Here is a 14983-nt window from a genome sequence, read left to right as displayed (position 1 = left end):
TATTACTATTAATATTCTGTTGGAAGCCACCCAGAGTGACTGGGGTATAAATAATAATAAAAATATTAATATTATTATCATCGTCGGCAGAAGGGGTTCCAGGATTCTGTAGTGATTTAAGACCAGACAAAAACAAAAGGCAAACTAAGAGGAACGCCCGACCTTTGAAGAACTCTCTTCCCTCTTGCCCACACCCCACGCCCGTTGTGGGGCAACAGTGGACTCAGAAAAAGCAAAGCAGATTCTCGAAGGAAGGGGCTCATCCGGCGATTGCTCTCTTTCCCGATAGGCGCGCCATGGCAGGTGCCCGTCACACGCCCAGCCCTGTTTTTCCTGAACTCCTGCTCACCTAGCCCAGCCCAAACACCTCAGCCCGTCCGGCCGCAGGTGAAGGTAGGAGGGGGCGCGGCCTTGACTCCTGCTTTACCTCCACTGCACGTAAACATGCGCACACCCAGCCTCGGCACCCTCACTGCCCCCCTCCTCCGTCTGCCCCTTCAGGTTTCCTCACTCTACACTGTCGGGAAAGTTAAGAGCCTGTTCACAAATAGATTGCGTCCTTTTATAGCGCCTCCTCCCAGCAGCCCCCGCGCCGCGGCCGCCGATTGGCTGCCGAGACGCGAAGGGGCGGGAACGCGCACGTCGCGTTTTTTTGTATGAGAGCGTGAACGCGCTTTCCTCTCGGCTCGACCCGCCCCGCCGGTTTCCGTTCCTCAGCCGCTGCCGGAGTTTGGGCCCGTAGAAGGAGAAAGGAAGCAGCGCCGGGGAGACGCAGCGGAGGAGCCCTTTCAGGTAGAGTGTCGAAGAGGCCGCGGGGTCAGGGAAGGGGGTGAGGGCGGCAGGCGGCGAGGAACGCGGGAGCGGAGAGGCTCCTGGCCCTGCGTGGCCGCTCCCTGTGCGGCCTGCCCCACCCGACAGCCAGTGGCCACTGAGGGAGCGGGAATTTCCTCCGCTCTTCCTGGTGGGGCGGTTAGAGTAGGAAGTGCACACACACACACACACACACAGGGTATGCTACGTGGGCGGGTGAGGGGCTCGTGGCCACAAGCTAAGGCGGGGTGGGGGGGCAGTGGGAGTAGAGCCTCCTGCTGTCTGTGGGTGACGGGGCCGTCCGAGCCTTTTATTTTCCTGGTGCGAGAAGAGGTGGCTCAGCCGCCGCCTTCCCGCTTTGGGTGGAGTTCGGGAACTGCCTGTTCCAAGCGGGGCTGTGGGTGGAGGGTCTCCAGGTGAGCCTAGCGGGGATGCCAGGCGGGGGCTTCCCACGGCGGCCCTCCGTTAGCTTTAAAACATAAGTTTCTGTCGATTGTTTTGGGGGTGGAGGAAGGGTGGTTGTTTCCTCTCTTGTTTGTCGAGCTGCTCTTTCGCCCTTTTTTCCTCCTCGGCGGCCTTGGCGTTCTTTTTTAAAGCAAAATAACTCTTGAAAATACCATGAAAAGTGCCCAAATGTGACGTGCTAGATTTTAGATTTCGCAGAGCCTCTGGGCTATGTAGTGGTGTAGCCCCGGCGCTGAATCTTTGTAAGGGTTTCTTCTCCCGAAGTGTGTGGGTGTTCTCTGATCATAATAGGAGGCCCAAATGGAGAAGACACGCTGTGTGACTGAATAACGTTGTGTTTTGCTGAATAATGTACAGTACTAGAAGCATGCGGTTAACTTCCAGATTTGCTGCTGATTTAGATTTCCTCCCGGTAGCATTCTGTCACATGATCAACTTCAGTTTTGTTCTTGGTTTTGTTTGTTTGTAGAGGCTTCTTTACATTAACTGATTACCTCATAAGACAAACAATGCGAGGGGTTGATGTGACCTGATGCGAAATGCCGCTGAAGCTAAACAGGTTTTTTTCTCAAATGTACAGTCACCCTCAAGAGTCACTAATCAGACCCAAATTTCCTTTGCAATTTATTTTGAAACAACTTTTTTAATTATTTGAGATCTATTCTTAATGTGTATTTTCAGCATGTGGGGTTTATCCATAATATATACTTTAATGCTTCAAAGCACATACATTTCAGTAATCTGTGTTATTGCCCTGTAAGGCAGACCAGTATCAGTTTCTCATACTGCAGATGGAGTTGGAGTCAAGAGGACGGTGACTTGCCCAAGGCCATCTAAGTGTGTTGATGGCTAAATTGGCAGGTCTTCTCAATTTTTTTAGCAGAATGTTTTTATATAATCTGATGCTGAATGGGTTCAAATGTCTACTCTTTCATGAAGCTCATTGCATGACTTTGGTCAGTCATTATCTCTCAACTTAAACCTACCTCACAGGATGTTTGTGAGACTGAAAGGAAAGGCCCTTCTCTTGGAAAAAAGGATGTTGTAAAAATGTAGTAATAAAATTATAATGTTGGCTTTTTTGGTTAGAATTATAGGGAGCAATTTATCTTTGCAACAACAAAAAATAATGGGTGGAATTCAATGTCCCACACAGTAATATGATCATTCTGTCAGTGCAAGCACTGCTTGGTAGGTAGAACACCTCTCCTCCCCTGTGTGCTGTTCTAGAGGTTCTAGCTATTCAGAGCAGATTGCGGGGTGTGTGTGTGTGTGTGAAGGGCTCCGTGACTAGGAGGTCTTAGGCTACCAGGTTAATTCAATCCAGCTCAATGTAGTAAACAACAACAGCAGCCCCATAAATACTCAATGTTATGCTGTTCTAGCTCTCTGGTGTCATTAACAATATGATTCAACACTTGTAGAATATACAACAGGTTTTGAAATCTTTTCTGTATCTAACCTGTCTTACATTTTAGTCTGGAAGAATAGATCTGTTTGGTATTGCAGCCAAAGACCCAACCCACTAGGTATGAATAAATATCCAAATTAGTAGCAGTGGCCTGTAATACTTCCTGTAGCAATATTTACTCTAGAAGTACCAGGCAATTGGTGATCAGCGATCATATTCTTATATAGCCCATTCCGCATTCTGTAGGTTAATATCTTTTCCTGATAGCCACCTGTCAAATAATATTTAAGGACTCTAAAGTAACTGTTGTGATTGGTGGGGTTGCTATGGTAATGCTGTAGGTTTAACACTGCAGTGGGAGGGCTCTGTAAGCATAGCTAGGAAGAGGAAACGTTTATGCAATATTCTGTGTTTGAAATGTTTCAAAGGGTAGGAAAGATTGAGAAGTTGTACTCAAATTACCTACAAATTGCTAGAGTATGTTGGGCTTGGTTGCCACTATATAATTATGAATTTCTGCCTGGCTTAAAGTGTTATGATAAACAATGAAAGTACAGTAACTGAAAATGTTTCTCCCCCCCCCCCCTTTGCAATAGCATACTATAGGTGTAGGGCAGTGTTTTTCAACCACTGTTCCGCGGCACACTAGTGTGCCGCGAGATGTTGCCTGGTGTGCCGTGGGAAAAATTGTGTTTATTTGATTCCTATTCAAGAGAATTACTTTATATATAGTCAATATAGGCACAGAGTTAATTTTTTTAACATTTTCTAATGGTGGTGTGCCTCATGATTTTTTTCATGAAACAAGTGTGCCTTTGCCAAAAAAGGTTGAAAAACACTGGTGTAGGGAACCTTTGGCTGTCCAGATGCTGCTGGACTCCAACTCTCATCCTTCCTGACCATTGGCCATGCTTGCTGGGGTTGTAGTTCAGCAACTCCCGGAGAACCAGAGGTTTCTCACACCTGGAATACTACATGAAAATTACCATTCAATTCTTTACATGCATAGTGTATTATGTTAGTTTTGAATTAATGAATCTCCTTAAACACTTGCAATTGTAACAGTGATCAATAAGGGATTTGTACCCTTTTTCCAGCAGACGTTCTTCTCAAGCACTGTTCTCTGCCCAATGAACCAGCCTACTTTATTGCCGTCACAAACTCTACTTTCAGCCATACTTCCTTCGATTGAATATTGCAAGCTTGCTATTTGCGCTCTCCTTATTTTCCTGAGAAGCAGCCAGTAAACTAATCTATGGCTTTGAGTAAAACATTTCCACACATACTTCATGTTTAAATGTTTAAATGCCTTGTTTAAATGTTTTATGATCTGTCCATATGATCTACAAGCCTGTCTTTATTATCTTGAGCCTCTTGTGCTCCAGTACAGTGGTGCCCCGCTAGACGAATGCCTCGCTAGACGAAAAACTCGCTAGACGAAGGCATTTGTCTAGCGGAAGGCTGCTCCGCTAGACGAAAAAGTCTATGGGGCTGCCTCGCAAGACGAAAAATTTTCGTCTTTTTTTTCGTTTTGCGGAGCGCGGCTGTCATTGCCGATCCGCAAGACGAAAAACCCGCTAGACGAAAATTTTCGCAGAACAAATTATTTTCGTCTAGCGGGGCACCACTTTACTTTTTTGCAGGGAGGGTGCATACATTTTATCCTTCACCCAGTTGCTTTTTAATTGTCAATTAGAAGGATTTAGAGTAGCTAAATAGGCACTCACATAGGTAAACTGGCCTTGAATATGATTTTTTCTCAGCTGGTCACTGGTACTACCCTAGTGCCCTTTATAATTTCAGTAAATCAGTACAGATTGCACCTTCAGATGTGTTTGATGTTTGTAATGCTTTTCATGAAATGAGTTCTGTCACTGATTACTGTTATAGAAAATTTGATTTGGTCATATTTAAAAGTCCATTCTCAGTGCCTTCCAACAGAGCAATTATTTCATTTTGCGGAACTGAATGGAGAAAGTTGAATAACCACAATTAGAAATAATGCATCTGCTGTTAATTGCACAATTAAAGGTGTAAGGAGAAAACATTTCATAGTTGGGACAAGTCTCTAAAGATCACTCAAGGTGAAAGTACTCTTTTTTTTTTTGCAACTTACCACCTATTGGATCCACATATCACACTTCTGCAGGTAATATTTTCTACACAACCAGAAAGAGGCATGTGGACATTGAAGGTTAAGCTTGGGGACCATCATCCTCACAAGACTTCCCCTCTTAACTTCTGCAAAGGAGGCAGACTCTATCAGTTCAGTGAATGAGAGCTCCCTTTTGTTCTCTTAACTATCGCTTAGTTCTTTCTTTGCAATTTTGGACTCTAGATGTTTTGAGATAGTATCAAATGGAACAATCATAAGGGAAGTGTGTTCCCTTGGAATCACCAAATGAATTTTCTCAGGAGGTTAATTTCTGACTTATTCACACATGGTGCAATTAGTTATCTAATTATGCTGTTTTCAACTGCTTTTGCCAGCATTGTGTGTACTGCACAAGTACTGTATAGAAGTAAATATATATTTCAATGTATAGCAATTAATGCACTTAACTTTTTTAATCTAGCTTCTAATCTAGCTTCTCAATACAAAATATTCTGCAGATATTAAAAAGGAACTATCCTCCTTAAACTAGCCAGACATAGGTTTTTAAAGTACTCTGAAAAATTTGTAGTGTTGGGAACAACTGTGTAGAAAGTTTCACTATTTAAGGGCAAGCATTGAAAAGTTCCAACTGACCAATTGACCTTACAAGAGAGCCTCTGAGACGGATCATAATGCCCAGACAGGCTCAAGCAGATGTAGGTGGTCCCCGGAATAGTGTGGTCCCAAACTGTTTAGAGCAGGCATGTCCAAAGTCCATTTCAGGGGCCTAACCCAATCTGTTGGTTGCTTTAATCCGGCCCCCGTGGCAGTATATGTCCTTAAAAAAGCTCGGCAACTTCAATCCAAAAAAAGCTCAGCAACTTGAGAGTTGCTCCTCTGCCTTGATGACTTTGATTACCCTGCTCTGCACTTTCCCCCACTCTACAGGATTCTTTTTTGAGTTGCATTTACCAGAACTGAACAGAGTACTCCAAGTGTGGCCGCACCATTGATTTGTATAATGGTATTATAATATAGGCATTTTTATTTTCAGTCCCTTTCTTAATTATCCCTAACATGGAATTCACTTTTTTCACTGCTGATGCACCAAATCCACTATGACCTCAACATCTCTTTCCTGGTCACTCACCATCTGTTGAGACCACATTAGCATATATGTCAAGTTAAGGGTTTTTACCCTAATCTAGGTCACTTTAGACTTGCTAACATTGAATAGTATTTGCCATTTTAATGCCCCTTCACCCAGTTTGCAGAGATCCTCCATGGATTAAAGATTCTTAGCTTGGTGCAAGGACTGTTAGGCATTCTGCAGGCATAGTGTAATGCCAGTGTGGTCCACTTGAATTGAGTCCACTTGCACTCAGGCAAGTTGGGCATTAAGGCATTTGTTTTCCAGCCCTGCATGGTAAAGCGTTGATACAAACTTGTTCCTCAAGTAGTGTTAATACTCCTGTAAATTTTGGCCACAAATTAATATTACTTTCATCTCAAGAAATGCTAAGCTTTTGATCTGTATGTGTTGAGATGTTTACAGTTCTTTCCTATAGCCTTTATGATTAAACTCTTCATAATTGGTTGCTTTATAAACCTAGTAGCAAACTTCATCTTTCCAACATTAAAAATTGCCAATCTGGTATCTTGAGATTCTGTCTTAATTCTGTAAAGATTAGTATTTGGATATGACACTGGCTGTACATTTCTAGCACTTGAAGTCTGTAAGATGACTTCCTTTGTTTTTGTTTCAGTCTAATCGGTTTAATAATGAAGTGTGACTCAGTGTTTTCTTTTTTAAAAAAATTGATTTTTTCAGATTTTATAATCACAATTCATATATTCAATGATTTCCCAAGAATATAGTACAGATTCCCCCCCCCGCCCCTGTCCTGAATTCCAATTTCCTCCCCCATAATTTCTTGCATCTCATTTTTTTTGTCCAAACTCTTTATTTTCCCTCTTATTTATCTTAATTTCCAATTGTATAATTACTGTACATAAATTTTATATCAAACCTGCTAACATTTTACTACATCTACAGTGGTCTTTTAAATAGTCTATAAATATCTTGCATTCTTGCTCAAACTTTTTCTCATCTTGATCTCTGATCTTCACGGTCATCTTTGCCATTTGGCATAGTCCATCATCTTAATTATCCATTCTTCTTTTGTTGGTACCTTCTCCTCTTTCCATTTCTGGGAAAGTAATATTCTTGCAGCCGTTGTTGCATACATAAATAGTCTTTTTAAGTTCCTTGGTATTCCATGCCCTGTTAATCCAAGTAAAAAGGTTTCTGATTTTTTGACGAAAGTTATTTTAAGCATCTTTTTCAGTTCATTATATATCATTTCCCAGAAGTCTTTTACTTTTCTACAGGACCAGCACATATGGTAAAAAGTACCTTCCTTTTCCTTACACTTCCAGCATACATTTGCTGTACTTTTATACATTTTTGCTTATTTTTTTGGACTCATCTTCATATAATTTTCTTTCAATGAATAGCAAGCGATAAATTTTCAATCCTCTTTCCATAACTTCTCCCATTGATTGAATGGTATATTACACTCCACATCCTTTGCCCAATGTATCATAACCACTTTAACTTCCTCGTCTTTTGTCTTGCATTCCAACAATAATTTATACAATTTTGATAACAGTTTTTCATTATTGTCTAATAAATCTTTTTCAAACCTTGAGAGTTCTTTTCCAAAACCCACTCCTTTATCTATCCTGAATATATCATTCAGTTGATGGTGTTGTAACCAGTCTGATAACATATACCTTACTTCATTGAACTCTTTTAGTTTTAATTGGTTTTCCACCTTCATTAACAATTCTTTATAAGTCGCCCAACCATCTTTCAAATTTACATTTTTAGTAGATATCATTTCTAATGGGGAGAGCCACCATGGTGTTTTAGTTTCCAACAAGTTTTTATACTTTCCCCATATTTCATAAATTGATTTCCTTACAATGTGGTTCAGGAATCCCTAATGTACCTTTGTTTTTCCATACCATAAATAAGCATGCTACCCAAATCTGTTGTCATGTCCTTCCAAATCTAATAGGTTTGTATTCCATTCCCATAACCAGCAAAGGCAGGACACCTCATAGTACAGTTTCAGATCTGGCAGGGAGAATCAGCCCCTTTCTTTAGCACCTGTTAGCAATTTATATTTAATTCTGGGTTTTTTCCCCTGCCAGACAAACTTGGAAATAACTTTTTGCCATTATTTAAAGTGTCCTGCCTCCCTGACCACAGGTATCAATTGAAATAGGAAAGACATCCTTGGTAATACATTCATTTTTTATCACAGATACCCTTCCCCTTGACTCTGTGTTTTCATTAATATTTCTACCTTTCATAATTCTATAGGTGTGATGAAATAAATTGGCACTGAACCTAATAAAAGCTGAAAGGGAACAGAGAAAAATGACTAGAACTGCCTTTTCAAAATACAGACTTATGCAAGTTTTCACAAATCTGCTTGCCAAGGACCAGGGACTCTTATCAGCACGAACTTCTCAGCTTGACCTGCCTTTTTCTCTTCTGAGTTGGGATATGGATGTTTTTTGTATTGAGCTGTGGAAAAAGCAAAAGTGGCAAGAGACTTGCGCTGCTTCTATCTTTTCCAGAAGCCCAGAATGGTATAATGCTCCCAGTTTCTTTCCTAAATCTTCAGACATAAACAGAAGACTTGGGAGGAATTGACTGTGATAAAAAACAAAGGTTGGCTAATATGTTGATTTAAGTACCAGAGCACCGACAGAAGGGTGACCAATTAGCTCACTTAAATAGCAGATAATTGAAAGACTACCATTTGTATTTTTTTCTGCAACTTTATTATCCTTAAAAACAACTATAAAAACTTTAAGGTCCTTTACTTGTATATATGACTACTTAAATCACTTCAGCATAATATAAATTACCAGAATATGTTGCGTCCAATAAAAATCAAAACGTCTTCAGTGGTTAATAATAGTATTGCGTATCTCTCAAGCATTGGAAGTTCTTTCAAAACATCTATCTCCAAAAATGCTGAAGTGCTTTAATTTTTCATATCTCTGTTTAACTGATTGATAACTTATGTTTTTTAAAGTTTCTAAGATATACAATGCCACCAATACTCTTAATGTAGTAAAAAATCCATACTTCAGTACATTTTCTGCAAGCTTGGTTGGGATTTGATTTTACATAAGTAAATGAAAACTGGTACCCTTGGAGCAAGAAGCTTGTGTTGCTTACCAGCTGGACCATCAGTTGGCATAAAAGAACCCTCCTTGGCTGGAGTGCTTGCAGGATTTTATTCACATTGCTGACCCATCCAGTTAGGAAACAGCTGATGATTAAAATTCAATTTGTGTATACAGAATTATTTTAATAGTAGGATCATTTAGATGCTGCTTTAAGCTCAATCATACCCACCATGCATTGTAAATCAGATTGGAGCTTCAAATTCCTAAACTTGGAATTAGAATGGCTTCAGGCAAAGACATCCCAGAACTTTTCATTTCAAATATATGTACAGCTTTTAAGCTTGAGATGGAAGAGGAGGGGAGACTCTCACTTGCATAATATTTTTTACACACACACACACATATATATATATATAGAGAGAGAGAGAGAGAGAGTCCAGTAGCACCTTAGAGACCAACTAAGTTTGTTCTTGGTAAAAGCTTTTGTGTGCATGCACACTTCATCAGATACACTGAATCAGAAGTCACCAGACCCTTATATATAGTGGGAGGGTGGGGTGGGGTTTTTCTCAGGAGGATAGTAGGAGATGGGTGATTGACTCAATGGGTATGGTAAACCTGTTGACGACTGTTAACGACTGCAATTAGTCCTACAGGAAAAAGCAAGGGATTGTTGTTGTTGTTGTTGAGTCGTGTCCGACTCTTCGTGACCCCATGGACCAGAGCATGCCAGGCATGCCTGTCTTTCACTGCCTCCCACAGTTTGGTCAGACTCATGTTGGTAGCCTCGAGAATACCGTCCAACCATCTCGTCTTCTGTCGTCCCCTTCTCCTTGTGCCCTCAACCTTTCCCAGCATCAGTGTCCTTTCCAGGGAGTCTTCTCTTCTCATAAGGTGGCCAAAGTATTGGAGCCTCAGCTTCAGGATCAGTCCTTCCCAGGGCCGTCTCGTCCATAGGTGCTGGTGGCACGCCGCGCCAGGGCGCTGGGCCCCCCAGGGGCGCCCCCGCGAGCCCGTCGGCATACCGGACGCCCCCTCCCCAACCCACCCCCACGGGCGGGCAGGTTGCAAGCCGGCCGCCCTCGCCTCCCGGAGCCCCAGCTGGAGCGCTGGAAGGGTGCGCAAAGCGCCGCTCCAGCGCCACGCCCCTTATCCCCCGCTCGCCCACCCCCCCTCCCGAGGGGCGGCCAGCGTGGGTGAGAGGTGGCATGCCGGGGGCGCCAAGAGATTGTCGCGCCACAGCGGCCGATCCCTCTAAGACGGCCCTGGTCCTTCCATTGAGCACTCAGGGCTGATTTCCTTCAGAATGGATAGGTTTGATCTTCTTGCAGTCCATGGGACTCTCAAGAGTCTCCTCCAGCACCATAATTCAAAAGCATCAATTTTTCAGCGATCAGCCTTCTTTATGGTCCAGCTCTCACTTCCATACATCACTACTGGGAAAACCATGGCTTTAACTATACTGACCTTTGTCGGCAAGGTGATATCTCTGCTTTTTAAGATGCTGTCCATGTTTGTCATTGCTTTTCTCCCAAGAAGCAGGCGTCTTTTAATTTCGTGACTGCTGTCACCATCTGCAGTGATCATGGAACCCAAGAAAGTAAAATCTCCCACTGCCTCCATTTCTTCCCCTTCTATTTGCCAGGAGGTATCTTCAGATACCTGAAGAAGTGTGCATGCACACAAAAGCTCATACCAAGAACAAACTTAGTTGGTCTCTAAGGTGCTACTGGAAGGAATTATTTCATGTCTGTTTCTGAAATTCTTTTGTAATAAGACAGCTGCTTTGAGATTCTGTATTGAATGTCCTGGGAGATTGAAGTGTTCTCCTGCTGGCTTCACTTTTGCATATTGCACAATATTAAAATCCATAGTCACTCAGTAGCTGCATTTGAATGTAACCTTAAACCTTAGGCTTGTGCACTCCCCTCTCCTCCTTCAGTGTATCTGCAAGAAGCTTCTGCTTAGGTGTTAAGTTAACTTCAGCTTGTTCTATTGTCTGCTTGTGCTGTCATCCAGACCCAGACAACTTCAAACCTCAGTTTATAAAGTGGTCTTGTTTCAGCAAACCATAGTTAAGATTAGCCACAGTTCAGGTTTGGACAGCTGAAGCAAAAGCGTCTGAGTCCCTTATGGTTGTGCCAGGGAGGAGGAGGAGCCAGAGTTTAAGATTTGTTCTAACTTGTTTTCATAATGCTAAGCCATGATTTAGCATGATACGTGAAGAAGGCCAATGACTACCATTAGGTTCAGGTTCCATTTGCAGCATTGCTTGAGATCAGCCTGTCTCCCTACCCCTGATTTTAATCCTTTTGTTTGGTCGATTGATTTTATGTTAGTTGCCTAAATTTATTTGAGTTCATCTTTAAGAGAAATATAGGTTGCAATCCAGAGTTAAGTGTGTGTAATGGGACTAGCAGAAGCTGACTTGTCCAGACTCCTGAAAATGCTCCACTGAGTATCAGTGGAAGGGGTGGGCTGTGGCACTGAGGGGGACCCCCCCCAAAATCAAGCAGAAGCAACTTCCATAAGCTGAAACTACACTCAAGGAAGGTTCTTTGGTCAATTTGGGGGGATTTCCCCACAGCCTTGATGCTTATACCTCTCCTACCACTGCAGCATTTTTACTTGCCAGAATAATTAAATATCTAATATTTGGTTTAGAGTAAAATGTGCAAAATTAGCAAATAAAATGTATTTGGTTAGCTTGAATCACACTAGTATGGGTTTTCTTGGCAAACAACTTGCATTTTGTGACAACACAAACTACTCTTTGTCTGCCAGTAACATTCTGAAAGCAGGAGTTCATTACTTTTATATAGCCATTTTTGCCGAGACAGACTCAGTTCTATGTATATTTGGAGGTGAGCCCAAGTCAGTGTGTTTGGAATGGATTTTTCTTTGTTCTAAGATTTCAGAAGTTCTAACCAATTCCTTACTAAGATGCATAAGGGTAAACAGTCTAAATTTGCACACAGGTCAGACTTTTAGTAGTTGTGGCTGAAGTTGTTCATTCTGGTTCTGATTCAATCCAAAAATGTATTTGGGACTCAAAATTACTTTTAAGTGCAGAGTGTACACCACCTAATTAAAACATTTTTTTAAAAAAAGAGAACTTCAGCTTTCCATTAAAGCTACAGGTGGCTTGCCTGTGGCCCTCCAGATATTGCTCAACCATCAATCCCAGCAAGCATAGTCATTCATCAGCAATGATGGGTATTGTAGTCAAGTAGCATCTAGAGGGCGCAGGCGGGCCACAGGTTAGCCCCTGCTATCTTAAAGGCTCCCCCCCCCAAAAAAATGTTCTGACTACATACTGTTCATAGAGTGGGTGGGGAAGCCCAACCAGATGAGCGGGGTACAAATAATAATTTATTATTATTATTATTATTATTATTATTATTATTATTATTATTATTATTTATGATCTGTAGCTGGTACTTTCCTTTTCCAAAACAAGTTTAAATATACCTTCTGGTCATTCTTTTTCCTATTAGCCTTCTACGTTTTATGTAGTGTTATGGAACTACACTACGAGGTAGAGCATAATTTTATAATCTCAGTACAGGAACTGTCCAGAAATATGATGCCCTTCAGTGGGGATTGTATTTGTGTCTGTGCCTTCATTTCCTGGATCTTGATTCTTCCCCCTTCCCTGCCCCCAAATATACAGAATCTATTATATAGGAACTTTTGATTCAGGCTAAACTGTAGACCTGCAGGAGGCTAGAAGGGAGAGACATGTACTTCCTTCCTTAAATGTCAACACCAAGGAATGACTCATAGTCACAACCACTTTTCTAAGGTTTGTCAACTTTGGTTTTTTTTGTTATTGTTTTTTGTTCCTCTACATGAATTAGAAACCTTATGTGTTTATCTTTCACACTTAATTGGGAGTAAACTACAGCTTCTTGGTAGCTGCAACCCACTTCAGGATGTTTCTGCTGCTGTCCTGCAATTTGGCTCATGGTTCAAGAGTAATTCTTTCTGAATTGTCCTTTGCCTTACTGTCAGAAAACATTTGGTTGGCTGTACTGCCGCAGAGGTGTTCCCAAGACATGCTTCACAAAAGACTCTCTTTTGGGGAGGGCATACTAAAGCATTGTCTACAATATTTTTGTGTATGTGTTTGTGTTTAGTCAATTTCTATGCTGCCTTCAATATAAATGTTTAGGTTGGTAATTAATCTACACAGCTATATGATGACTTTCACTTTTATGTCTTCACTTTGAGTTTTGTTGAATAAAGATAATTTGAATTTCTGATTAGTTGTCAAATATAAGAAGTAAATTAGTCTGCATGGAGGAGGGAGAAAAAATATTCCAGTGATGGGTTTCTAGAGTGCTCAATTAATACATATTAGCTGCTGAGAAATTGCAGTGTTTCAGGAACTAGCTACAACTGAATACAAAATGAGGCTGTCAGTTGCTTGAAGTTACCTGAAAAGTTTGTTGTATTCTGTAGCAATCCCAGATCCCAGTTCACTTGATGTCTTCAGTTTGTTGTTACTACTTCAGCATAATTCTGTTTAGTGAACTTAGTAAAGTAGCAATTGAAGGCAATTTGATCATCTTATTTATTTATTTATTTATTTATTTATTTTTATTTTCAATATTTGTCCTGAGTCAAAATGTATTAGGAAAATGTTTACTAAAACATTTGTCCTCCAGGTAAAGAAGGTATTCAGTGCAGACTCTTATTGTCCTGCTTATTTTCTCTTCTGTAGGCGACAGTGAATTTGTTGCATGCTCTGACCTCTCAAATCCAATTTAGCTTTCTTAGGAAGTATCCTTGGCTCTTGTTTTATCAAAATTGAAGCTGCTTATACTGAGGCTGAAATTGCCTCAATACAGAGGGTATGAAATGCAATTTATGGCACTACAGTTCTAGTTTCATTAAAGCAGCTTTTAGGCACCTACAGATCCAAAGAACCACTCTACTGGTAGGTCTGTGTCTCCAGGTGGTTTCAAAGGTGGAGGTTGCCAAACAACAGTTTCCTTTAAAGAAAAGGCACTACTTCTAAATCCCATAGTAGATTTAAAAGCCATTTGTGATGTGGCAAGTTGACCTTGCATCTTCTCTCTGGTCATATACAGACAAGTAAAGGTTACACCCTGCTTATTGCTCTAGCCTACCAGATTAAGAATGGGACCCAGGTGGCGCTGTGGGTTAAACCACAGAGTCTAGGGCTTGCCGATCAGAAGGTTGGCGGTTCAAATCCCTGTGACGGGGTGAGCTCCCGTTGTTCGGTCCCAGCTCCTGCCCACCTAGCAGTTCGAAAGCACGTCAAAGTGCAAGTAGATAAATAGGGACCGCTCTGGCGGGAAGGTAAACGGCGTTTCTGTGCGCTGCTCTGGTTCACCAGAAGCGGCTTTGTCATGCTGGCCACATGACCCGGAAGCTGTCTGCAGACAAACGCCGGCTCCCTTGGCCTATAGAGCGAGATGAGCGCCACAACCCCAGAGTCGGACACGACTGGACCTAATGGTCAGGGGTCCCTTTACCTTTACCTTTACCAGATTAAGATGCTTTACTCAAGTGGAATCACTAACTTTAATAACTCTGCAGTTGTAAACGTGAATTATTTTTCAATTTCAGTAAAAATAATAACATATTTTTTCATGGTTGAAATACTGATATTATGAAGTACCATTAAATGATCAATATGTCAAGTTTTTAAAGATAGTCCTAATTTTATAGGCTTGGATCCAGGCATGTCCTTCTACAACTGAGGGGCTCCTTTGGTTTGTGGAGGGGACTACAATCCAGCAGAAATTCCTGTTGGAGCAAACTGGCAAATTGGATCGGAGCAGTAGGCAGGATCCTGTTCTGGCCCACCGACTGCAGGCCACTTTTGAGAGGTGGGCAGGGCTGCCTGCCTGTTAACAACCTGACACTATATAACACATAACTTCAAAGTGAAGGAATCAGGGTTGCACTTAAGCACCCCAATTCTTCCCTTTTTTGTTGCAGCCCAAACTTGAATTCAA

The 14983-nt window shown here is 41.6% G+C and overlaps 1 protein-coding gene across 1 annotated transcript in view; it reads left to right on the top strand.

The window, feature by feature from the left end:
• Window positions 1-642: 642 nt before the first annotated feature.
• Window positions 643-14983, top strand: part of RHOA (ras homolog family member A) — a 30096-nt gene continuing 15755 nt past the window's right edge. Inside the window, exon 1 of the mRNA XM_033140566.1 lies at window positions 643-792. The gene's annotated coding sequence lies outside the window, so the exon portion shown is untranslated. The remainder of the gene's footprint in view (window positions 793-14983) is intronic.

This window comes from Lacerta agilis, chromosome 2 (assembly GCF_009819535.1).
Source record: "Lacerta agilis isolate rLacAgi1 chromosome 2, rLacAgi1.pri, whole genome shotgun sequence".
In the NCBI taxonomy this organism is placed as follows: Eukaryota; Metazoa; Chordata; class Lepidosauria; order Squamata; family Lacertidae; genus Lacerta; species Lacerta agilis.
This window is presented reverse-complemented; position numbering and strand designations above follow the sequence as displayed.